The following is a 26,842-nucleotide window of genomic DNA, read 5'->3' on the forward strand; positions in this document are numbered from 1 at the left end:
TGCAATTCTTAAGGACTTCTAACAATAAACAACACTCCACATCTCTCTGTAAGCTCTTCTAGTCCTTCACAATAGCTACTGCCACATATTTTTCCAGACTGCAATTTCTGTCTCCTTTCCTGCAATTTAATTCCTATACTTCTAAGAGAACAGCAGAGTCCTTGATAGCTATTCAACAAGAAAGTACATTTTTTTCAATCACCTTTGCATCCACCTTGTAGTACTTTCATCAGAAAACCATTCCTTATCTTGCTTTTGAGAAAGTGATGTGACAAAATATCAGAAGGTTTCCTACAGTCAAAATAAATTACAGCATGTATTTTTTTCAGGTACCAGCTACTAGGAAAATCTTACCTACAGAGTAACTGAGGTTAATGGAACTGGGCCTTGCTATTCCTCTTCCCTATTCCCAGCACGGTGAACCCTGTGTATACTCTGTGGTTCCTCTCAGTCAAATTATCTTCTCCCTTGACATCCTCAATGAGTTATTATCACTTGATTAGAATAATACCTACAGAGTCTTCCTCTAATAATTTCATCTATCTTCTATATAAAAATTACCCGAGTGTTGACTTACTCCATTCCCAGCAGATATCTAGATAGTCAAAAACCCTTGCCAACATGAAGTCCTGAACTCTGATTATTTTTCAGCTGTTCACAAAGATGTCTTTTACCTGATCTCCTCATTTTGATGATTCAAAGTAAATGCCCACCATAATAACACTCACAGGGTTTCTCTGGTTCCTTACCACCCAGAGTTTTTCATCAGGTCTACCTTGAACCAGAAAGATGACTGTACAGTAAGTATCTTCACATGGTTGCTTGACACACACAGCTGCACACACTCCCTCATTCTTCTCCTTCCTGAATAAGTTCTATCCACTTATATTAACTATGCCAGTAACTTCAATTATTCCAGTAAGTCGCAGCTTATTTCATTTAAATTAATTAAATCAAATAATCCTTTTGGTTATGTATAAGGAATTCCAGGTCCTTTATTAATTTATGGAGAGTTTTGACATCCAATAGACCAGCTCACTAGTCTCTTCATCCCTTCCTAATAAATAGGGATTCCGATTCCAATAGTTTTCCTTATATAATCATAGGCAAGCCACTTTCCCTCTCTTTTCTTCTGTACTTCTGCCTTTCTTATCCATTTAAATACTAGGGTTTTCAGAGAAGATATTAACTTTTGGAATGGCTACCTAACGCCAACTATGACAGCATCCTAACTCCACTTAGGGCTATTGCAAAGTTTCTTCATAAGAAAGTATCTGTTGCTCACCTCAAAATCTGACCGGACCTAAAAGTTCCCTGTGGCAAAGTAGCAGAAACAGGACCTTACTTGGCTCATTTACACCATGTAGACTGCTTACCCTTTTGTCCCTTCATACTCACTATCCCACTGCAGTTCAGTGTGAAAGTTTAGGTAATTAAATGCTTTTAAATAACTCTGTGTGTGTGTGTGCAGTCATTTCTTTAGCTGTCTGTAACCAAATTTTAGTGTTCAGTGGAAGTAGCACATCTGTTTTTCAAGACAATTAAGTTATTAGATACAGATTAATTCAATAAGCCTGACAGATGATCTGAGAATTTTGAAGTATAATCAATAAACCTGGAATGTGAGAAATGGAAATTGGATTTGGAAGATTAACAAAGCCTGCCATTGAAAGATTGATTTTTGCATAAGTGGTTGGCTTAATCGGAATTCCCAAGGGGCCCAGGCAATAGCTAATTAATAATATTGGCTAGAAAGAAATATGAAGAAAAAAGATAAATACTGAGGAGCAAAGTTCTCAGCTTCCCTTCCAAGTGCACCAAAAATTGTTGTCTTGTTTCACAGGTTTCAGGAAAATAAAAGGAGCTGTTTCCTTGCATCTATGCTGCAGGATACTGTGAATTCTTCAAATTTCTTTTAGCCAGAGTTCAAAGTAAGGGCTGAAAAGACAGGTTTGAAGGAAAACAAAACAGTGCTACTCTACTAAAGGCTTAGTATCACAAAGTAAAACAAGACTCTGATGATTTCTGTGGGAGGGAGCATGGGAAATCACCATTTCCCCAGCATATCTTCATATCTTGCAATCTTATGGCCCTTTTACAGGGATTCTTTCCAGTACCACAACAGGACTAGGCCATAGATGATTTATGATTAGGGTCTCCAGCCCAAAGTTGATTATCATCCGAACTGTAGCCCTTTTAGAACTATTTATGGTGTTAATTCAGAAAGCTTAATGAGTCTCTAATGAAATGTTTTTAACTGTAGCATGCTTCCATTATCATAGCCTCCTCTGTCAAAACATAAGCTGCTTCTTTAATAGTAAATGCAAGCATGACCTGGAAAGTTGTTGGCTACTGGAATGTGACTGTCTATGCCACTAAAGGGTGAGAACATGCCTGTGTGTTTGGGTTGCTGTAACCAACACATGCTGCAAACAATTCCTCGGCACACTGTGGCAGCTCAGGTTTTTTGGGATCCTTAACAGGCAGTTTGTATGAAGACCCCAGTTTTGGAGACCAACATGCTCTGCAACTAGAGGCCTTCAGTGCCCAAATGAAACAGTTTATTTAGCAGTAGAGATGCAGCTGACAGAGGACCAAATTACTTAAGGCTGTGGAGTAGAACTATTTCATGATTTGATATACACCATGAAGGAGTTGCTCTAGATGATAAGCAGATTTCTCAGGTTGTTCCTTTCTCTGTTTTGAAAGAGAATTATATTTTTTTTCCAGGGTTTTCCCACTCACAATAGCTATTTAAAGAAGGAAACTCCACAACAGCCAGGAACTCCGCCTTTAGCAAGAAAAAAATTAAAAAGTATGGGTCATTTTGTTCTTTTTGTGCTAGACTGATGAATATGAAGGACTTTTTCCCTTGGCAAATAAATACTTCAAGAAATATATGATCATCTTCAAGCAAGACTTTGGGAAAAGACAGAAAAGTAAAGACTATGGTGCAAGTGCAATAGTTCAAGTAGATAAACTGGCTTAAAAGAATCTTCCTTTTTTTTTTTGTCAATCTAAGGCAATAAGAAGGGGAATTTTATCCACCAACTCTATAAATAAGGTCTCTGTGAATTTCTTCTAAAAGCAATCAAATTTTCTTTATTAGCTGCCTTCAGTGTCAACAAATGCTGAATTATGCATGGAGGCTATGATATTGTGATATTCACTTTTAGTGACCTTATTAAAAATGGAGAGAAATCAATATGGATCACAGTACTGAAAAATGCTGGAGAGCTTGATGATCTGAGAAAGCAGCAAAAGTAATGTTAAGAAAGTCAGTCAGGTTTGATTTTGAAGATTAAGTGAGCTCATGCTTCAGAAACTTGTTTTGTTTTTTGTTTTTTTTTTTTAAATTGTTGGTCTGCATTAAAGATTTAATAAAAATACCTTTAAAAGCCATTTCTAGTTTTGTTCCCTGTTATCCCTGCAGTCTTGTTAACTTTGCCATTGACCTTGAGTTCCATGTTTGCCTCTTGTTTGTCCCAACAGTGAGGACCAGGAATAAAAATTCAAAACACTGCAGGAATTATTTCCCTATTAGAGGCACAGCACCTTTTGGGAGTCACCCCTGTCCTGTGTCACAACAGTTAAGTGAAAATACATTCCAAAGAGTTTTGTTCCATGAGATACTTTTGTCTGCTTTCAAATCCATTTTTACCTTTGTCCTCCAGACATGCTGTGCCAGTGAGTTCTAGAATTGAATTAGTCTCTTTGGTGGAAAGGTAATCTTTGTTTGCTTAACCTGGTTACCTTATGATTGCATTGGTTCCTAGTTTCTGTGTTGTAAGACAGTGAGTACTCATCCTGTATACATCTTTTCCATTATATTTCATGAATTTCTACCATAACTTCTGTAATTCTTTTCTACTTATTCTACTCAATACTTGTTTGGTCTGTCTACATGTGTAAGTCATTCAATCTTTTTGATCTGCCTTTTTGCCCTTCTCTGTACTTTTCCTCATGCTGTTAAATCCTTTGAGATGAGATGGCCAGAACTGTGTTCAGTATTCAAGACATGTCATAGGCTTAGACAATGGCACAATGATGTTCTTTTTCGTTATCATCTAATCCTTTGCTAATAACTTGCAATATTTAATTTCACAATTCATTAGCTTTTGAGATCTGAGCTGAGGTTTCCAGTGAATTATACACAACAAATCCACTATATCTAAAAAAAGCTTTGTCCATATTATAATAAAATAATACCTAGACTGCTATAGATTAAAGCTAAAATTTCACAACCACATACTCAGAATTGCTAATATATCTCAATAGAGCTCAATATCCTTATCCATGGAATAATTTTCAAAACTCCAGCACTGAAATAAGGGAAAGAATAAGATATCTCAGTGGATCCAGAGAAGAGAGAGGTGAACTAGAGATAGAACTGGCAAGAAGGGAAAAATATAGTACTATACATCAAGTCAGGAGTAAATTAGGGGGAAAAAGGGATGAGTTAGTAAAGAGAGTGGGACATAGGAGATGTTAGGGTAAATAGTTAACTAAAATACAAAAGATGAGTCTGACAAAGAAATGAGGGGTAGTTTGAGATGGTCATGATACTTGACCACTTGAAATCTTTGCAATTTATTTAAATAAATCTCTAGTTTCCAAAGTACAGCTGTCATTGATACATATCATGGCTGAACTCAGACTGCTGTCCTTAGACTTCTTTTCCTCCAAATGGTTCTCTTGCCAGGAGGTCTAAAAACAGATGTTGCTATCATACTCTTATAACCTTTCAAGCAAAATTCTGGCATCAGATCATTAGAGAAATTGCAGTGGTCTCAGGTACCACAATGGGTTAAATGTATAGATAAAAAAGGTGCCGTTTTGCACAGTATCAGCCTTTCAGCATTATACCATAGTCATAATATTGACCTTGTGTGCTTTGGTCCCTGTCTAAATCAATACAGTAGCTTGTGTTGGAAGTTTCCTTTGGGCTGCCTTTGTTTTGCCAGTTTATCATATATTTTCCCAACATGAAATAATGAACTGTGAGACTAAGTAAGCTCTTTTGTCTTAACTAAGAAATATTGCGTTCAGATCAAGCCTTTGACAGATGAGGAGAGTCTCAGTCAATGAGCATTTAAAGAAGAACTTATCTGAGACTTTCCACGAAAATTTTACTTCTAACCACAATAAAAACCTGAGCTGAAGACCAGATAAGCCAATGGATTTTGTAGAATTTAGTAGTCTTTGTATAAGGCCTCAAACATTAACCATAATTTAATTAAAAGTAGCTCCATTTGCTTATTTATTTTTTCTCTCATCTCATTTTCTAGCATGGTCTTTAGAAAAAAAACATGAGAATAGTTCAACATTTAGGAAGCGTATAGCTATCCAACTAAGATTTATCAGTCACAGATTTATTTATTTTTTCCCCAGGAACAAGCCAATAATCACACGATGAGTCAGAGACCTCATTCTTTCACTCACTTTTTACCAGAGTAACTGCTTTAACTGTGGCAAATAGTAACTGTTCTAAGAGGATATTGCATCTGAAGACACATCTCTTCGAAGATCATCATCTGTCTGGCTTTTTTCCTGCCCCTTGAATACCTTACCTGCGCATCACAGAAGCAGCTGATCAGAGCATCTTGGTGCTTTGATTGCGCTCTCGGCGATGCATGAAAGGAAGGATCGTTTTGTGGGTAAATCAGTTGTTGGAAGCATACAGAGAAAAATTCTGATTCCAGCATGCAACAGTTACATATGTGGCCTCAGGCAAAACTATAGGTCTGTACCTCAACTTCCCCAACTGCATTAGAAAGCCTCTACCTCAAGGCTATTGTGAAGATTCATTTGTTAGTGTTGATTGGTAGGTATTATACAAGCAAAAAGCTTTGTCATAACAGTTGTGATAGTTCTTCTGGTAATGGTGATATACTGTTAGATATCAGTATATATTCCTTAGGTGGCTCAGTCGACTACTAGCATAATGATGCAAAAATCCCAATTAATTGCATACAAATAATTTACTTCAATAAAGCTTTTTGCAGAAGTGTTCAAAACTTGGTACCAGCAATATTCATCAGTACTGCTAACCATACCAAGTCTTCATGCACTGCAATTGATACCAAAAACTTCATGCAAGCCAAGAAATAAACCATTTTCTTGGTGGGGCTTGGGATGGTTTCTTTCTTTGTTTTTGCCAAAATACAGTTTTTGCTAGCCAAACTGAGACCTAAATAAAAGAAGTGACTTTCATGTGGACTCTAACTTGGAAGGAAGACACCTGAACACTGATTTATCCTGTGAAGGACCTGGTCTTTGCTCAGCTAGTAAAGGAAAAGAAAGTAATGAAGAAGGTCTGCCATAGAGCTATCAAAGTCTGAGTGTAACAGGTTGAAACGACAGATGAACTAATTGGGTAACTGGTATTTCTCACTGCAATTATTGCTCTAATAAAGGTTTGCCTCATGAGCAACCACTGGGTGCTCAGGTCTTCTAATGAATATTTACAGTATATGGTAAAAGAGATATGTTTCTGTTATCACCAGATCTCTTTGAAGGTGTAGGCAAGTTAATTTGTCAGTCAAAATAGAAAATAATGGAGAAGATTGTTTTCTCCTTGAATATCATGAAAGCATCGATCCACAAAATGTTTTAATGAACAAGAATAGCACTTACCTTGACATTTGCGAGCATATTAAAGATTGCATGAATAAGTAGCAGGAAATAAACATAACTTTAAGCACTACAACTGAACTGAAGCATGACATTTTAATTTCCTTAAGCCTTGGATCTTCTAGTCATTTGCATCGATGACACATCAGAGCCTCCAGGACTCTGTTCTTGGTTTTGACTTCTCATTGTTATTTTGTTTCTGTGAACTACGCTCTGTGGTGTTTTTTAGAAGTCAGTCATTTGCAAAATTGATCCCATCTGAGATTTTTCATTCTTTTGCCAAAGAGCAGTATGTTATAACACTGCTGCAGAGAGCACTGATTCCTGCAGCAAGCAGGTTGGGAAAACATATTGATGAAGGATGAAAACCTCAGGATTGGGTGCATTCAAAATTCACATAGATGGATGTGTTTTTATAGTACATTGTATTTCTACATCTTTTTTCAAGCATAGATATCAGATCAGAGCACAGCCTTCCAGAGTCTAGGAACAGAGAAAAGCCCTATTCCTTACTTCTAGGAAATGTTTGATTCTCCGGTCAACACAACACTTTTAGCTGCTAAACTGGGCCCTGTGCTTTCCCTCAGCATCTTTTTCTGTTCTGCCTTATTTTGGATCCTTTGTCCCTTCATGGTAGAATACACAGTTTTACCTTAGAATGGTTGCATTTTGTGATTACTTTGAGCTGGTGAAAGAAGAGTGAGGCAATAGACAGGTTCCACATATTTAAAATCTTCTTAACATAGCACATAGCTATCAGCCTTTGGTAATAAGTAATAGCAATTAACAGTCTAGCTAGTCATTAAGCAGGCATGTACTGCATCAAGAGTTATATACTGCTTCTGGTAATTGAGGAAGACATTTATAAAGAAAGTCCATCTCCAAATCACTGATCAAATGCCTTCATTGCAAATCTTGGGGAAGTTACATAGATGCTGACATATGGCATCATCTTCAATGTCTAATAAAGAGATTTAATGGGATCTTATTTTCTTAGCTACTAAGAGAGGTGGTCAGAATATTTGTAGTCTGTGATATTTATGGAATACGTGTCCCAGTTTCCAATACGATCCTGATAGTTAGGAATTAATTTGTTACTTTAAAAGCCTTTTTTCTGGACAGCTTTTATGAACACACTTCATGTTGAGGATCATTCCTCCTTTTCTGAGGCACACAGAGGCCCCAAACTGAAATTGGTTTCTACAAGGTTCTCCCCATTTTACTGGGACCCTGATCGACTTCTCTGCTTATTCAGCCCCAAGCCTAATTCTAGAAATGTGATGCATGTCCTTTGTATTCCCCAGGGGTTACACAACCTGCATAAATGATGCTCAGTAGGCTTGACAAGGTTACACACAACATGCTCTGAGAAACTGGCTTGAATGTTGGTGTAACTTCATCTCTCTGGCCACCATGCCTCTCCCTTTTGCTGCTGAACACCAATTTTTTTGGTCAGCTACCATCTATCTTTGGAAAGACAGCTGCATTTCATGCTCTCTTAATTATAAAATACTTCAAGACAAACATCATTTTAAACTATAAAGAATTATAGTCCTCAGTACATTTACAGATTGTGACCTTTCTTCAGTGCTGATGCAGGTGTGCAAATAATGTCATTCTTTGTTTCAAATGTTGTTTTTAAGGCTACATCCAAAGTGCTCTGTCTGTTGTTCCTATTCTTAAGGCTCTTTTTTGCTTCCTCAGAGACGAAAAACCCTCAACCAAATTTCCTTTCAGTGATGGAAACCAGACAAAATCTGTTCTTTTGCAAACAAAAGCAACCAACTCTTCCTATGCTTTATAACACTGAAGCTTTATTCCACAAAGAACACATATTAAATCTATTCAGTTTAACATTACACTCAATGTTAAAGACGTCAAACAAACCCCCCCCAATAATGCTCATGGCCACAGAAGTTGCTTAAAATAATCCCAAATACCTTTTCAGAAGCTTAGATCTTTGCTTATGAATGCCACTGTCTAAAGACAAGGTTCAAAATTACAAATCTGAACATATCTCCTTCAATCTTCCATAGCATCCTCCAACCCATATTTGTACTGATCTACCATCAAATTCTGGAGGCAGCATTAAAGCAAATTGATCAACAGTTCCTCTGAAAACCCACTGAAATTCAGATCCACTTCTGGTGAATATTACCAGGTGTAAAACAATGCTTGACAGAACTCATTTCAGCACCTTAAGGTATTTTCACTACCAACAGTCACATTCAGCTGCAGTTTCAGAATGAGGAAAGGAAAAGCATCAAACCACGTTTGTTTCATTAAAATTTGAAAAGGATTGATCCTTTGACTGCTGATAGTAAAACCATATGGCTGGCGATTACTAAATAATCCCTCACTGGAAGGGCTGCAGAGTTCCCTCTCTTCTTCTTCACCCTCTCTCCCATTTTGTCTTGCATTTTACCCCAAAAGTTGTTTTGCCCTTATAGTCAATCAGCTACAGACCCCACTAAAAAAACCAATAATCTTCACACATATGAACCTGTGCCAGTATCCTTTGTGCCACACCACAGTCATGAATTTGCTGTATAAGCCACAGCAAAGTCCTTGACTTTCTGCTAAAACTTCTATGTTCTGCTCCGAACTACCTAGTTAGGAGCTGCAAATTATAGCTGTATACATATATTCTCTTTTCCAGCTGGAGGAAGAGACTGTTCTCATCTTATACTTTTTGCCTAGAATATCCCTTTTGTTTCTCCCCCCCCTTTTTAAATGAAACACTTTGCAGGGACTTAAGCTGAAATGTGGACTTTCTTTGCTGCTAGCAATCTTCTAGTAGCTATTGACATTTTCTCATGTTAAGGACAAGGTTAAGGACATAAGTAATTAGGACACTAACTAGTAATACACACAAAAATCAAGATGCCCTACTGAACAGCCTCTCTCTACACCACTTTAATTGTTTTTTCTTTGTTGTGCTTAATTTGGCTAATTGTTTATTTCTTCATTGGTTTTAAATCATCTCCAGGAGTGCACAACTCCTTTAAGATCCTCAAATGATCCTAGACAGCTGCAGCAATTAGCAGCTCTCAGCCATGTTTCCCATGAAGCAACTGGGATGGATACATAGCTGAGCTAGGGTTGCTAGCAGATTTGCAGTGAAACATGGAACTTCACCATTTTTATTAGGCAATCAGAACAAAATCATGATCAGTCAGGATAGTCCTGACTCTATTGAGACTGTCAGTAACCATAACTAACCTTGTTCTTCTCAATGCCGTCTGAGCACTATTATTTGAAATCTTTGTCAGGATATTCCCTGCCATGCTTTCATTCAGTATTTTATTTGGACTAACCGTGCCAGGATTCCTCTCCTCCCTGTTCTGCTTGCATGCATAGCACCCAGCACAGTAGCATCCCAACAGTTTGGGATATGTGAATGCTGCCATAAGACTGGGAGACAAGCAATAACAACAGGAACAGCCTAGAGAAATGCCTGGAGCTAGCAGGCAGGCTCCAGCTGGAAAACACAATCTCAATACACTGGAACAGAGGGAGTCAAGTTCCAAACAGTATGTTTTTGGGCTAGCAAAGAAACAATAGATGAGCCTATCTATCACTGAAAGGAAGGAAGAGCAGAAACAAGAGAAAGGAGTAAGAAAAAGTGTTCAAACCAAGCAATATCTGACACAGGTCCAGCAACAATATGGGTTGAATACATTCAAACTTAAGTACTGATGATTATCAGAACTCCCTCTGAGCAGCCATGCATTTTTTAATCAGAGCATAATTCTTCATTGCAACAGATTCAGTTTATCATTCTTGCCTTTGACAACATCTGCTTGTTCCTCACAGCCCTTTCAATTGTGTCAGACTATTTGCATAGCCAGTGCTCAAAATTAATTTTCAAAAGGGTAAAATACTAAAAAAAGAACAATACAATAGGTCAGAAAGATAGTATTTATACAGAGAAGGTGTAACAACTTTCTGGAAACCAGTCTCAGTTGTCACATCACATTTCAGACCTGCTTCCATGAAACGTGCCAGAGCATGAGGTTAACACAAAGATGTTGATCTATTTTCTTCAAAACTTTGTTCTCCACTAGTGAACAACAATCCGTGTCTCAGTGTCGCTTTTAAAGGGCCAAAACTCATCCCTGTCCTAAGTCTTTGATGACTGTAGCATTTAATTTGATGCCTAAAGCCTGTGTATCTAAGCAAGACAACGTATCACACACGTAGATCAGAAGATAAAATCCTACCCTCACAGTCGCTGATTTCATTCTTTAGAGGATATTTTTAGAGGTTGGAGCCTCTGATAGTTGAGCATTGATTCCCTGAAGGATGACTGCTTCATAAAGGATTCTTTCTTTTAAAGAGTTTTGGGGGGTCATTTGTAGACAGGCTTGTGTTTCACAGAAGAATGTCTTTATTCTGTCTATGTACGAAGTCACTGTCATTAATACCGATGTGCTCTATCCTTGTGGGGTCCACAACGGATTTCCAGTGTTCATCACTACAGGCCAGGTTCTGTTCTTTCCTTTGTGCTTGAGCAGCATGAAAGCAAATGAAACCTCATAAGCAGACCACTCCTAGAGACAGTATGTTTCTCCTTTTCTTCTACTGGGTCTCTGGGAAGCAGTCTTCAGCTGTTAATTAACAGGATTACTCTTCCCTTCTGAGGGCCACAGCAAAGCAAATCTGGACTCCATCCATTCCACACCCAGTCCAGGGATGCTTACGCTTACCTTCAAACTGCACCAAAGACACTGAACAATTAACAGTTCATCCTCATAGAATAGCCCAAGTTGGAAGGGACCTCGAAAGATCATCTGGTCCAATCTTTCATGGAAAAGGGAGCCTACTTTAGAGCACATAGGGAAAGCTCGCTACTGGAATTTGTGTGCAAAAATACATACATGTACAGGAAACTTAATTACTGCTATTTATCATTTTAAATCACTCTCACAGTGTGGCACAGCCCGTGGGTTTCAGTTCACCCTCCACTAGACCAGATTCCTTCGAAGGTTTCTAGCATTTGTCTGTAGCATGCTAAATGCATCATTTAAAATGAAATATAGTAACATGGATTTTCAGGCAAAGAAAGAAGTTCAATGTCATTTGGAATTACAGTTTTGGGAGCACTAGTGGACACAAGATACTGGTTAAAATAAAACAAATGACCATTCAGCACCTTGCACAGTGTCATCTTTCTGAGTATTTCCAGGGTCTCTCCATCTTCCAGTTTAGAAATAACAACAGTATGTGTTTATGATGCAGGATAATCTCTCACCTCAGGCAATCTGTGTGCTGTCTCGTCACTGGTTTTCCTCTATTAATATCCTCTTTCTATTGCTACTATTATGTGTCCAACTCCACAATGGCTATTTTATGTACTTTTCCTTCAGAAGAGGCCTAAGGACAGCAGCTTCTCCTTCAGAAAAGCCTTTATTTTTTGTAAATATTGTTTCCAGTTTAGGTTTGAAAGCTCAGAGTGGATCTGCAGTATAAATAATGAAATATGCGTTATCCATTGACCAAGTCATAAATGCCATGGTATCGCCAACTCTCAATCCAGTTGTTATGTTTCAGATGGAAATGCTTCAGCAAGTGTTGAGGCTACAGTGCTCCATCTCGCTCGATGACACCCCCCCATTACACCTGGTGCCATCACATCCTGTGTAAGCAATTTAGGTGATTCAGAATTGCAGGGACAAAAGAGGTATTCAAAAAACGTCCAGGGGAACAAATTTAAAGGATTTATTTATATACATTGCAGTTGTTAGGCCTAGTACATGTGAACTTCTCTCTTTCTAGTGACTGCAGCCACCCTTATCTCAAGTGTTGGTTTCTTTTGCACAAGCACTACACTTCTCATGCCAAGTATCCAAAGTATCCAAACTCTGCTGATCAGTAAAGCACCTGCTTGCCTGAGCAAGGACAACCTGTAATGTTATCAGGAGCGCTAGGCATGTAAAGGGCATACAAGTAAAGCATCCTACGCTACAGCAAACTGGCCATAAACACATTCATACTGGAAAGCAGAGAAAAATTTATAACACTCACAGTACTGAAATTTTAGAAAAGTCTCCCAATAGTGAAGGAAAGGCACCCCTCATCACCCTTTTATTTTTAAAACTGAGTTTGATCAGTTTATGAACAGCACTGTATATAATAATAAGAGATTGGACTCCATTAGCCAGGAAGTATTTTCTAGTCATATGTTCCCCTGAGATTAAGGATGTCTGTTTTATTAGTTTAAATGGAATGTGTAATCCCTCATGAGGTTTCAAAATCTCATACTTCTAGTTTACTTTCTAGACTTTTCCAATTCCTTCAGCACTTTTATTCTACCTGGAACGAGAATTTTAAATCCTTACTTTTTTCCTCTATCTGAGCAAAATTCCATGGTTCCCTTTAAAGCTAATACACAGAAACTATAAGCCTGGTCTCCTAAAAAACTGAAATGTCATCATAGTTATTTCATTTGCAAACTTGAAGACTTGGTTTGACCAGCGCTGGTTCAGTTACCTGTATCTGGGTCTACAGAGAGGTTGACATTGTCACATTAGGCAGCGCAGACTTTCCATTTCTGCTATTAGGTTTCCTAAACTCTATTTCGCACCACCACCCAGAAGAAATCTGGGTATGGGAGAACCTTTGACCTCTGTAAGAGTGGAAAAGAGGGAGGAGGTGAGGATGACAGGAGTCTCCAACTGCTTGAGTGGGGCGCCTATACCGGACCTTGTCAGAGAGCAGGGAGGCAGGAGCTTGTCCAGTACGCATTGTGCTTCTCTATCCCTATAGCAGCTAGGTCCCATAGGGCATCCTTCAGCAGCAGTACGGACCCAGCACAAACCAAGTGCTTTATCCAAATGCTTTATCCTTTTTCTCCTAACCCTCTTCATTGATCATTACATCCATCTACTCTACCCTACCTCATTTCTAAGTAAGTAAGCAGTATACAAAGTGAGCTATGTGTGCACATGCTTGCGTGCATAGCCACTAGGACAAATAAACCAGTTTGTAGCCAGGAAATGTGCACAGCCATTTTCAGTACTATGTAAATCAGAATATACATAAGTTGTGTTCATGCACAATATATCGTCAGCTCTTTGGATTAATAATCATATAATCATAGAATCATTTAGGTTGGAAAAGACCTTTAAGATTATCAAGTCCAACTGTAAACCTAACCCTGCTAAGTCCACAAAATAAGTTACAAATTTTTTCTATAGGGTCACAGAATATGCATAACAGCTAAAACACAACACTGTGTATAGACACATTTCAGCCTCTCTTCCATCAGTCCCATGGAAAGTACACTGCACTTTATTATTACATGACATGACATACTCAGTTTTATTGTTCAATGGACCATGAGACACAGGAACTACAGTTCTTTCCAGACAGCTGGGCGGCCAGGCAGGCGCACCATGAATAAAGAGATAATTGTGCTGAACTGCTTATTGATTAGCAACTTTTCAGCCTTCCAAGCCAAAAAAAACCAAAAAGCCCAAAACAAACAAACAAACAGCACCCCATATACTTAGTCTGCAAAAAAAGGCAGGTCAAGCCCATGAAATCAGGTTACTAGATCGAGTTAATACAATATACTTTGACCATCATGGCTGCAGGAAACGATCACTAACCCAAAATAGTGGCTTATGTTCCTTCACGGGGGAAAGGTATGCACTTCATCCCACCTAGCACATTCAGCCTCAGATACCCACAGCCTGGATGGAGAAGACTCAGAGAGAGCTGTAACTAACTTCTACCCTTCCTGCTAATATTTAGTCCTGTGCACTATCTCTTACTTAGGCTTGGGTTTTCTCCATGTTTAAAAGGAGAGATTTATTAACAAAATTCCTTAAAGGCAGGAGTTTATGAAACTTCATGCTGCATATTTCCCAGGATTATTACCCTCCTTACCCAAAGACAGTCACTTAAGTTACAGGAAGAGCCACATCACTCCCTGCAGCCAACATGCTAATGAGCTTTGCCACAGTAGTATCTCACATTTCATTATGACTTTCATTCACATTTTCAGAGGAGGGAAGATTTCTTAAAGAATTTGGGACTGTTTTCTCACAGGACATCTGACCTGTCACGTTATGAGCACCCTCTGTAATCCCATCCTGTTTTGTACCAATGTGTAAAGGACTAGCAGTCCCAGAGTACTCACGTTATTTTCTTACAGCATCTTCTAGGGAAAAAGAAAAAGCCAAAGCAAAACAAAAAACCAAACAACCCCAAACTCCTATGATGAATTTGGAGTCTAAGTGCAAGTGAGAAAGTCCAAAATAAGAAGCAAAAGGCTCATATTCTAGCATGGAGGAATCAAGCTGGTCAGAAATAGAAACTTCCTGAATTAAAGTATCAAAGCACCAGAATCAGGTCCCTGAGAAAGTTGTTGGCAGCTCTGTCACTGGATGTTTTTATGAAGACAGACATAGGTAGAGTTGATCCTGCATTGGGACAAGGGAATAGAAATCCCTGTAGTCCTATTCTCTATGATTTGGTGAGAAAGGGCTACAAGACAATACTAATCAAAATGACCAGCAGTCTCCTGTGAGAAAAAAAAAACAACTTTAGCAGACTTTCACCTGGCATTAAAGTATAACACAACTGCCTGGTATCTTTAATAGCCTTAGTCATGATTCGATATTAAGGCAACATGATGGAATGTGCTTGGTTAAAAAAACATAGCTATTTCCTACACACTGTGTTTATGAGCATTTTCAGAAATTGTACAGGTTTTCTTTCCCCACAGGGAAGGCATGCTGTGATTTATGGACTGTAATAGTGAGCTTAATTGGGAAGGAGATATCATTGTTGACAGCTTTGTCTTCGCCTAGTAAATAATGGAATAAATCTGCAGGGAGCATTTACTCACTCCCCATCAGTGTTTTGGACAGTGGCTTTTGGAGGCCATACACTTTGTAATATATTTGCAGTATAGTTTGCATGCTGAGGCCATTGCCACTGCATCCGTGAATAGCTGTCCCCGGAGCCCCATTGGTTTCATAAGTGAGGTTGTCTATGCTCTGGATAGGAGCTGGATAACAGAGGGGAAAAGTGCTGGCTCATGATGCAGATATCCATCTACATAGTGCAATGGAGTGTCACACAGACATCCCCAATCCTATGAACCTTGAGTCTACTACGAAGTCCAAAGATCTGCAGATTGATCAGATGGGTATAGGGCAATTTGGCCCAGGGCTAAATAGCTTGAGGCAAGCACTACATGAATGGGACTTGCCAGAATCTGAATATGAACAGAACCAGAGGCAATTAGCTTGGCTGCCTATCAACCATATGCCTTAGTGATTCTAGCTGGGGGGTGTCGTTAAATGGGTCCAGCTGGTTTGGCATTTGTTGTTTATTTAGTGACAAAACATTAAATTAGAAGAAGGCCATTTAAGCTTTCTCTTGAGCACATTTTCATTGCCATTATTGTTTCTGCTAGTGTATTTTCCCCCCACTATCATCAATTTCAGTCATTCAGGACTGAGTTTACAGACCCAAGGGACCCAAACCAGATGCATCCATGTTGTAAGAATGGAGCTCAAATGAATGATGTATCATTTTCCCTATCCAGAGGGGCAGCTAGCTCACACCAAGCTGAGGTCTATCAGGTTAGGTGAGGTGATGCACAAGACATCCTAAATCAGAACTCACAGTTCATAGGCCAGATCCTGCAGATTCTTAGGTAAAAATAAGATCCACTGAACTAATGGACAACTCAAGCATGAAAAACTACATTATTGTTTGCATGATATAAGCCACATGCTTCTCGGCACTGAGTCCGCATTGCTTATGTTGACAAATGCCACATAAAGAGCGTATGCTGTGACAGAAGCCACTGAATGTCACTGTCATTCTGGGCAATATATTCCTGCCAGTATAAGGGCATGGCTTACCATTTTCTGAGCAGCAGTTCCTCTTCAGAGAAGAGATTTTTAAGATCACAACAGAGTCCCCACACCATGTGCCCCTGTTTCTTAGCTGCTGGTTTCCATTTGCTGGTCCAAGATGATTCAGCTTGCATTGTAAAAGGAGTCAGACTTCTGTATTTTTGCAGGGCAAGCGGAGAAGAGAAGACACAGATTACAGAAAGGGCTGTAGAGGAACTCTACAGAGTCCTCCTATAGGTGGCCTGCTTCCCATTCCACTGTATGTAGGGAATGTCAACACTTCCTCATATTTGGGCTTTCAGCAACCAGATGCATGCTTTTCCTTCTTAACGGAAAAGAGCAGAATATAATAAGATGAAATAGATTAATTCTGATTCCAAGAACTATCTTATTGCTCTTAAACATCACTGATATACCTACTTCTTAATTTAACAAACTACTCACTTTCTTTATGTAATTTTTACTCTAAGATTATGGCAATTTGGGGTCATTAACATTTTGTTAAGGTACCAACCTTTCCTCTCCTCAGAAGAACGAAAAATTTTTCCTCTTAATGTGGGAAAGCCTAAAACAGTTTCCACAGTTATTGCCTTTTGTGCTATCCTACCCACCCTCTGAAAAGTGGGCAGACTCCCTTCCACAAAATTCAAGATTCCAGGCTGAAATTCCTTGTTCCCTGTTAACATGCAAAGGCATATGAAATGGCAGCCCAAATTTACTGATTACTCAATTTTGGCCTTGAGTTTAATGATCTAGCAGGTTTTTTTTCCTTTCTTCCAGCAGAGACTTCCTATCTCTTTAAAACATGAGAGCACAGCACAGAAATAAAGGCATTTCATTGTATTTTAATATTCCCCCTACAGTTTCCCAAGGTTGCTTCACTCTACAACTATAACAAGACAACAAAAGAAAACCTCCTCAAACCATTCAGAGAAACTAGAAGTAGTTTCTGTGTGAAGATTACTTCCACATCACAAAATCCAAGTGTGGAGCTTGCCAGTAGTTGTTGACTAGACTGAAGTGGTTTTCAACAGTTTTTAATTTAATTTACAACATCTGCACAGACTATCACATTGTTAATTTAACCTTACTGGCAACAGGCTTAACTTGATTTGTTACCACAGACCCCTAGAACTAGCCATTGGGTCCCAGGTAGAAAGTAGTGTCCCACAACAACACTGTATTTCTCATAATACTAAATATGAAATTTGAGCTTAGCTGAAAACACAGGGTTTCAAGAAGTTGTGGAGGGAAACAGGTTACCTCATCTTGCTCCCAGTAAAACAAAATAGCAACATTCAGTTGGCCTGAGGTTTGATGCCTGAGTTCAGGTGAAATGGGTCAGATATGACACTGTAATTCATAGTGAGGTTTGTGCCAACTGGTGACACTTTTCTGAGATCATTCTGACCTCACAAATAATTGGTTGTGCTCATTGTACCAAATCTCCCACAATTACGCATTCTTACATGGTACACACGAGCTGGTATCGCACATGAACAGAACGCTTCAAGCTTTGAAAGCAACTGCAGAGCCCCAAACTATTCAGGGATTAGAGGCAATTGTTAGGGGTGCCCCATATCCGTTGAAATCATAATCCCAAATCAGGAATCCAAACCTGCCTAATTTGCCACCCTCCAAAAGTAGAAAAGCCCACAAGAACAGACCTGATGATGATATTTCACACACCTCCTAGGAGTACACAGAGGGAGCGGGGCTTATGCCATTTTACTATAACTTTTCTTACTGCAAATAATCCCCACATGTGATCCTTTTACAAACTGTGTTTCTTTTATGGTATTTCATTACTTTAACCTTGTCTTAACCTGAAGTTAACACAAACTAAAGTGAGTGGAGTACAATATTAGGCGGTATGTTGGATGCAATGAAGAATAAGGAATGATTGAATAAATAAATTGTATCACCTCATCTATTATATCTGCACTGTTCCATTCGCTCCATTCCCAAGTGACACTGCAGCATTAGAAAGGATTTGAAAAGGAAAGAAAACAGCAGCCTGGGAAGCACCCTTTCATGAACAGAGATTTTAAGTGCTGGGGAAGTTTATTCTAGAAAAGAGACAGATAAGACAAGGCGTAAGCTAAAAACATGAAAGAATAATCAGTCACCTCAAACTTAGATTTGGAATTCTATTCTCCTTTTCTCATAATATGGAGATAGGTATGATCATGGTGCTTGAGATGCAGTTAAAAATTTCCAAAAGACTGTAAACCTCACCACCACAGGATATCAGTGGGCAAAAGAGGCTGGAAAGATTCCTAGAGTGGCTGCACATTCATAGAGATAAAAGCTTGTAAGACTTCAAATTATTAATGGTGAAAAGAAAAACATTCTTAGGAGAGAGAGAAAACCTGAAACACCTAGGCTGAAACCAGTCTTTATTTACCTGGGGACTGAGTGGGATTTTTAATAGGCACAAATGAGAAATATTCATGATGGTAACTTTTATACCTTCTAAAAATCATTATGCCTATCACTGTTGGATCCAGAATATGGATGCTAGAGACCTTGGGTCTGATCTAGTCTGACAGTACCTAACTATATCCACCCCGATGAACACTGCATGGAGTGGGCACTTATTAACTAGCAAACAATGGCAACACCAAAGGTCAAATAAATGACCTCATTGGTTACAATACAGATAACTAGTGTCAATAAAGACAACCAAAGTTTTAAACTATGAAATCCTTGGAAAGACTTGTATGAAGAGTGCTCAAGAAATGCAAATACATCACATGTCCCTCTACTGTTTAGCAATGCACCTCTCCCATCCAGGGAATGTCTGAAACCAGAATACAGTCATGTAGGGTAACTAATCTGATGGTTATAGCACAACCTTTTTCTCCCTTAGAAGTGAAAAATAATTATAACAAAAGCCTCTAATAAAATGCAGGGATACCAAGGACATTCTATTGCACTTCTACATCCCAGTGAGGAATCAAAGAATTTCCTAGCAAAATTATAACAGCACAGTGAAGCCTTCAGTGGAATTAACAGATATTTCTCCTCTTTTCCACATCCTTCTATGACAAGTTGCTCCTAGAAAATGTACATCTTTTGGAACATAAATAGGCAGGGATATTAACATTCCTTGTATTCATACCAATAATGTGAAAGATCATTAGTGAATATTCAGACCCCACGGCATGTCTTCTTAGAAGAGATTTGCCAGCTTGCATGCCTAATTATGTGCAGATACTCATGTTGCAAAAGGGACGATAATCACTTATTTGATTGTCACCTTCCTTGGATTCACAGAGAATCCTCCTAGACAGAGTTGTAATTTTTTCCACTTAGTTGTTTCCTCTGCCCTGTTCCCCCGCTTCTCCTCCTGCCCTTCATCTTCGTTTTGGTAACCTTAACTCCTAGAAAGGTAAGTGGCAGAAGCCAGTGGCAATATTTCTTTCTCCAGCTTCACAATAGGTAATCTCTTGCAATTTCAGTTTAGCAACAGGAGGACAATAAAACATCATCTGAGAAAAGCACAAAGAGAAGAAGAAAAAGACACACAAACAGAATTTATTCTTCCTCAGACCTAAGAAGGGGGGTGGGAATCAAGTTCTCAAGTGTTTCTTAGGGCATTTTCTCCTCTTTTCTGTATCCATCAACCCAGTAGTATAAGAGTGCCATATGGAATTACTTCCCTCTCTTAGGTCCTGCAGTTTAAAGTTCAGTAATGAGCTTGTGTTTCAAAAATGGGAGCATCTAGGATGTCTCTAACTCAATATGCTATAGGGAAAATGAGCATTTCTTATTTTATTTCAGTAAGATACAGGGCATTCTGTCTGGTGTAGAGCAAAGCGCACACAAATATTAGAGGCATCATTTCCAAAATTGCCTGCCTATTATCAAGTGACAGTGTAAATACTGGGGTGGTTGACCCACTATTTGGTTTCTGCCTCTGCTGCTCACCGTGTAAAAGTCAACTTTCTGTGGACTAAACAACTGCACATTACACAGGTTATGCACTTCCATGTATCTCTGAGAAGTCTGTATGCAGGACTTTGATTCAGTTTGCTATAGAGTTCAGTATCTTAATACAGGATAGTACTTGTGCTTGAACCAACCTTTCCAAACAAAGAGGTTTTATTTTATAGAAATGGTGGATTCGTTTGTCCCACAGGGTGTTTAATGGCTTTATAAACTGAAAGAGAAGATCAATGTGATCCTCGAGACTGACTTCTTGCATATCACATAGCAGTTTCTCTCAGGAAATCTATACTAATCCCTAAGCACCCTATCCTCCACAGTGATTTGAAGTGACAGAGAAAGCATCTATAGTGCTAAGCTCTTTAGTGAAAGTTATTTACAGTTTGAATTTTTCCTTGATTTGACTGTTAATTTGTTATGCTTTTATTTGCAAGGAGGACAGACATCATAATTGCCCCACAAAACCACAGCAAGCAATCAGTTAATTCCTATTAACTATTCCTTAATTCTTAAATTACTATTTAAGTATTTATAGTTGTTACCCCAGTTTAGATTGTGATGTGGAGTGCCTTCATTTAATGGATATTTAGTCTAGATTTTTTGGGGCAGATACTAAGTGCTGTTCAAATACCAACTTGACTTTGAAAGATCACTCTGTCTGTGAATCAGAGATCTCAGTGGATTGACTCCAAAAAGCAAAAGAAACACATGTGATTACAATCTAAAGAATATTTTAACATTTAAAGTAGGCATTCACATCATCTTACTGACATTCAGACAGAATAGTTATAACTGCACATGCAGATTCTCAATTAGTCAATACGCCTTCGTTAGATTGGTATAGATATAGCTCCTGCGTCCCCCCAGCAGGGACCCTGATGGTGACAGACACCTGTCATATTGTCAACCATCCTGTGCTGCTGCTGCTGGCAGCCAGAGTGAGCCCGAGCCAGGTCAGAACTCTCCCTGCAACATTTTCCAAATTTATTTGGTACCTGCCTGTCTGCCGATACCCCAAGGTCCTCAGTGTGTTTCTCATCTGCATTACATCATCCATCCTTCCCATGCCTTTCCTTCTATTTCCTTATCTCCTTCCACACTGTCCTCCAGATATTCCCTACAGCATTTGCCTTCATCCCCCACTTCCACCTACCCTTATTCTCCTTTCTCTTCAAGGACCCTGCGCAATACTCCTCATCTCTCCTCCTGCAGCATCTTTCAACCAGAAAGCTTCCCTCTTCCCATGATCCCTGTTGATTTTGACTCCTTTTCCACACTGAACAGCAACGACCCAAACTTACCCATCAGTAACACATCTCATCCTTTACCTGCATATTTCCTCACCTTTACAAACTTGTCTGATGTGCAGTTCAGGCTTATATATTGTGCATCGTGTTTACTTACACCATATACACAATCCTAAAGCAGAGAAGATTGCAAACAACATGCAGACAGTTGTCTTAAGACACTAGGAGCAGATATAACTGCTTACTTCCCGGGGCTACAGAAAAGACTTTAGATAGGTAGTTTAAGAATGGAAAATAGCGTCCCTCATGACTTATGATACACCCTACAGTCAAAAATTATTTCACAAAATGAAAACTAATGTAACTATGTCTTTAACAGTGCTTATGTAGTCAGAAAAATAATCTCTAAAATGTGTGCAATAACTCCACCTGGTGATTCTCAACATGATATTGTCAGGCTTAAAGCTGTCTCTTATGAGAAACAGGGAAGCATAGATGTTATACAAAGTAAAGGCCTAATTTGTAACGTAAGCAGCATAGCGCTGCGTATAATAAGCCCTATGCTTTGTTGTTAGCCTTTCTTTGGCTTGACCTGTAGATCGCATTTCAGACTTAAAACATGTATGAATTGGAATGTAGTACCCATCCTGCACTCAGAATATATATCAAGGGTTTGGTACGATAGTAGGAACTGTGTACATCCCACAGGAGATTGTTGAACACTTATTAAAATAAATTCTAAATTTAAATTATCATATTCATAGGTAGAATATAAAAAGCATCACCACCTCTTTCATAACTCATTCTTCATTTTCCAGAAATGGAAAATAACTGTGCAGCTGACATTCAAAATGCAAAGCTGAGAAGCAGATAGACCAAAACCCCCTACCTTTAAAGCATCGAGTCCAAGGACTGTCCAAACTGGTCCTCCAGAGGAAATTGATTTTTGATATAGAACTGCAGACTATTGTGGATTGAAAGGGAGTGTATTGTTATCCTATAGCTGTAACAATAGGATTTCTCACGCCTTTCAGACTAAAATGAGAGGTACTGAGCTAAGTTTTCTTGCCTCTCACACCATATGGTTAATGTAAAAGTTTTCCAAAACCTGCATAGATCCTCAAGTCAGACAATTTGACAAAGATAGATATAATTCTTTACAGTATATTGACAAAGTTTCTAGCTTTAATCAGAACGGGACAAAAATTGTTTGCGCATGCACATTGACATACATGTATTTGAGACTTCATTTCCTACAGGTACTGCTAGTGAGATTTCTCAGCCTGTTGGTAAGTGCCACTGTCATACTCTTGTCAGCAATTATAACAAGCCTTGATATAACACATGAAAAATCTCAACTATGAGCATATCATAAAATAAATACAATAAAGGTAAAACCCGCTTGAATTAAAACAAGGATTTCAAAATATTTTCTTCAGTTCAGACAGTATTTTTTTCCTTATTGATTTGCAGAAAACATCAGTAGAAGGTTTTTTGAGTAGGAAAATCATCTGACTTTGGAAAAAAGAATCTCAAACACCTTTTACTAATTAGATCATACTTCAGAGAGCACTGGCATAGAACTGAAAATGTAAATCATCAGTAAATGATCACTGGATAAATACTCTATCCCTACTGAGATGCGAGGTAAACAACACCTGATTTTGCCTGCTAACTGGAGGCAGAAGAAAGGGGCAGGACTCCTGTGGAGTGTGTTTGTCATTAAATTGATAAAGTTACAGAAGGAGGTTTTGCTCAACTCTGTGGCTGTGTGAGTGGAAAAATCCAGTTGCGTTGCTCTAGATTTACCTTCATGAAGTGAAAGACCTTGCCCTGGAGTAAGGTCTACTGCCTCAGAAGGCTGTTTTTTCATATTGCATCAAGTGCAGGAACAAGTCAGTTTGAAAGTCCACCCTGTCCTCTGGAAAACAGAGCAACACTTTGCAAAACAATCTTAAAATAAGAGCTGGGGCAGGTCACTGCTTCTTTATGACAGAGCAACAGACAAATACTCTGGGGTATCTGAATGTTATATGGGCACAAGCAGGAGCTTGGCATAACTACGGGGAACTTGCATACTAACTGGCTAGGGAAGTGTAAAGCTGGTTATATGGGGAGGAAGAGATGTTCTACTTCAGCAAATTCAGGTTTCTGTTCTATTTGTCACTCATGGTGGTTGATTGAATCTGCACAGGTAGTTGAGCTGAATCACAGTGTGATGAAATTCTGTATAAAAACCCTCTTCTAAGGGAAGGAAAAAAACTAAACTCCCCTCCCCCCAAAACCCAACAACCAAACAAAAACTCATCTGACATGCTGTAGGATCCCCAGAAATAGTTTTAATGATGTAGTGTATTTGTTGGGGAAGGTGGAGGTAGTAGGCGAGGGTTGATTAAGTTTCTTATTGAAGCACTAAGCAAATCCATGTAATCTCCTCATGTTATAGGTGCCAGTCCTGTTCCTCTAGATGGTAAAGCCATTTCTGTATCTACCTGAACTGTATATTTTTTATGGCAAGGACTATCTGGGCATATCAACACAAACATGTTTAGAAGATACCCCCCACCTTGTATTGTGCCTACATCAAAATGTTAAAGCATGAACAAAATCTAGTCACAAAGCTGAACAGCTAGCTTAAGCTAGGTAGCTAAAGTGCTTTTTTTTTTTTCTCCTTATTTTTTTAAATGTATCTATAGGAGATGCAAAGCACAGATCTCTGAAGCAGATGGAAGTGCAGCAGATGTGTGCCTCTTAGAACCATGTCTATACTGCTGTGAAGTAATCAAAGGAAAATAAAGCTAGTTGAAATGGTTCTTCCACAAAATTATTTCTTTTCCTTAATACCATACTTGAATCAGAAAGGAAAAGCCAGAGCATGCTTCATCCCAAATCACCCAGAAGTCAGAGGAGTAGACAGAATAGTGCTTTGCAATATAGAGCTGTGCAGAGACACTGAATCATTAATATTTATGCAGCAGCACTGCCCTGGCCCATTCCCTAATGTGGCTATACTGTTTCCAAGCTACACGCAGCATTTTGCTGTTACTGCACAAAGCCATGATCAGACACTAACACAGAGTGACAATGCACACAGTAATCACTGTGCAGGACTCTGAATGGGCACAGCCATGGGTATACACACCTATAGTTACTCAGTAAATTGTTTATGAACAGACTTTGGGGTACAGGGCATTCTGGGTTCAGTAACTCCTCATTCAGAACTGTTGCCCACCTTAGTCTGATGTACTATTTTCCTGCAATGGGTTCTTTGTAACTGATTTACTTTACTTGTGAATACCAATGCTCATTTTTTCCCCCTATCAAAGCCACTTGTTAGTACTTCTGCTCCTCCACCGGCAGATTTGTCTCAGTTAAGTTTAGCTGCCTAGAGAAAGTGTAGCAGTTTAATGGTTCACAATCAATGAAAAGAGATAGGAGCCTCTAGAGACCGATTCGTGTCAGAGACATATCTTAGGATGGACTGACTCTGCTTCCTTCTTTCCACCAATGGCACAGGAAGAGTGATCTGACAGTGTAGACTACACAGCTATTTGTTGGTTTAAGATAGTTGTTCTGCAGATGATCCATGCGTTTAAAACAAATAGATTAAAAAAAAATAATTACTAACAGATATCACAACTTCATCATGACTGTTTGGAGCACTTAACTTCTCAAAGTGAAGATATATTCACGAAGAAATTGGCAGTTGCCCAGATACTGTCCAATGAATAATATGACCCCACTGAATAACAGTAAATGTGACCCTTTCATTCAAAAAAGTATTTCTGAATCATTCTACAAGTTCTATCCATCAAGAATCACCATACAATAAAGAATTCAGTAAGTAATAGCAGTCCTGAGCATTGTGACACTTTTCAAGGCTGTAGCTCCTGGAGACATTACTGTAGAAATATCATACACGTGTATTAAGGCAGATGTAAGCACATTTGTTTTTATTGCTTGCAACAAGTCCAGAATGAGTTCATAAAAAGATGGAAATTGCATGCAATATCATTATATCAAGCATGAAAATCTGACATTTTCTGTAGTTAACAAATTATTCCAAATATTTGCTTATTTTTAAAAGTCAGAAGAAAAAAACTCACGATGTCCTTCAGTAGTATCAGCTATAACAGCCCATGGAAAGCATTCAGTGACAAAGTATGTGTACTGAAGAACTTTGTATTCCAAGGTGGAGATAGCGACATGTTATATTGTTAGAGATAGAAAAACCTACACACATCCATAGTATCCTGTCCCTTCTTTGCTCCTACACTTCAGCAAGCCCAGCAGGAGGAAATAGGGAACTCCCAGTCCCAAGTGGGCAATATCACTCCTCAGCACTAGAAACTGTATTGAACCTGATATTGTTATCAATTAGTCACTAATAGCTCTGCAAATGGCTGTGATTTCAGAGGAACAGCCATCTCCCACCTGAGTCTGACCCATGGTCAACATCGTCCTGTAGCTTTTCAGTGACCAGCACTGAAGGCTTTACAGTAAGTTGCCAGAAGCCTTTGAAAATACTGTTAAAGGATAGCTTAATGTCTGAACTCCTACTGGTAAATATCTTTTTATTCATAAAAGTATAGAAACTCTAGAAACATATCATCTACTACGGGGTAGTTATTACACTATATACGTTTTTCAATCCTATTTAAAAAATCCCCAACAATCTGTTATTTTATTTACTTGGCATAAGCAGTGTCACTGAAGCAGTGAGTTCCTCTAGTGAACTATGCACACTGTGAGAACACATCTCAGGTTTTGAACAGAAAACCTTTTTTTTGTTTTTAATTACAGGGGAGAAGCTTATGGGACAACTGCCTACAGCTGCACTTGTGCAGATTTTTAACATTGCAGAGGGCAAATGGAAGACGGGAGTCACAATTTGGACTAGGAGAGCATCTGCAAAAGGATGAGGGTCCAAGTTCCTGCCTCCACTGAGTTACAAAGTCAGAAGGGGCTGGGATCTTTGTCCTCATTAAGAGTCAATGTTTTCCTTCTGCTACCAAGTTTATAACACCTCGCTTAACTCTTAGCTGGAAAAGAAAAGAGTCTGACAGATCAACATAAGTGCTTGCTCATAAGTGTGTTATTCTATGAGATAGTTGAGTTTGAAATTGCACTGTC

Source organism: Gavia stellata, chromosome 8, assembly GCF_030936135.1.
Source record: "Gavia stellata isolate bGavSte3 chromosome 8, bGavSte3.hap2, whole genome shotgun sequence".
In the NCBI taxonomy this organism is placed as follows: Eukaryota; Metazoa; Chordata; class Aves; order Gaviiformes; family Gaviidae; genus Gavia; species Gavia stellata.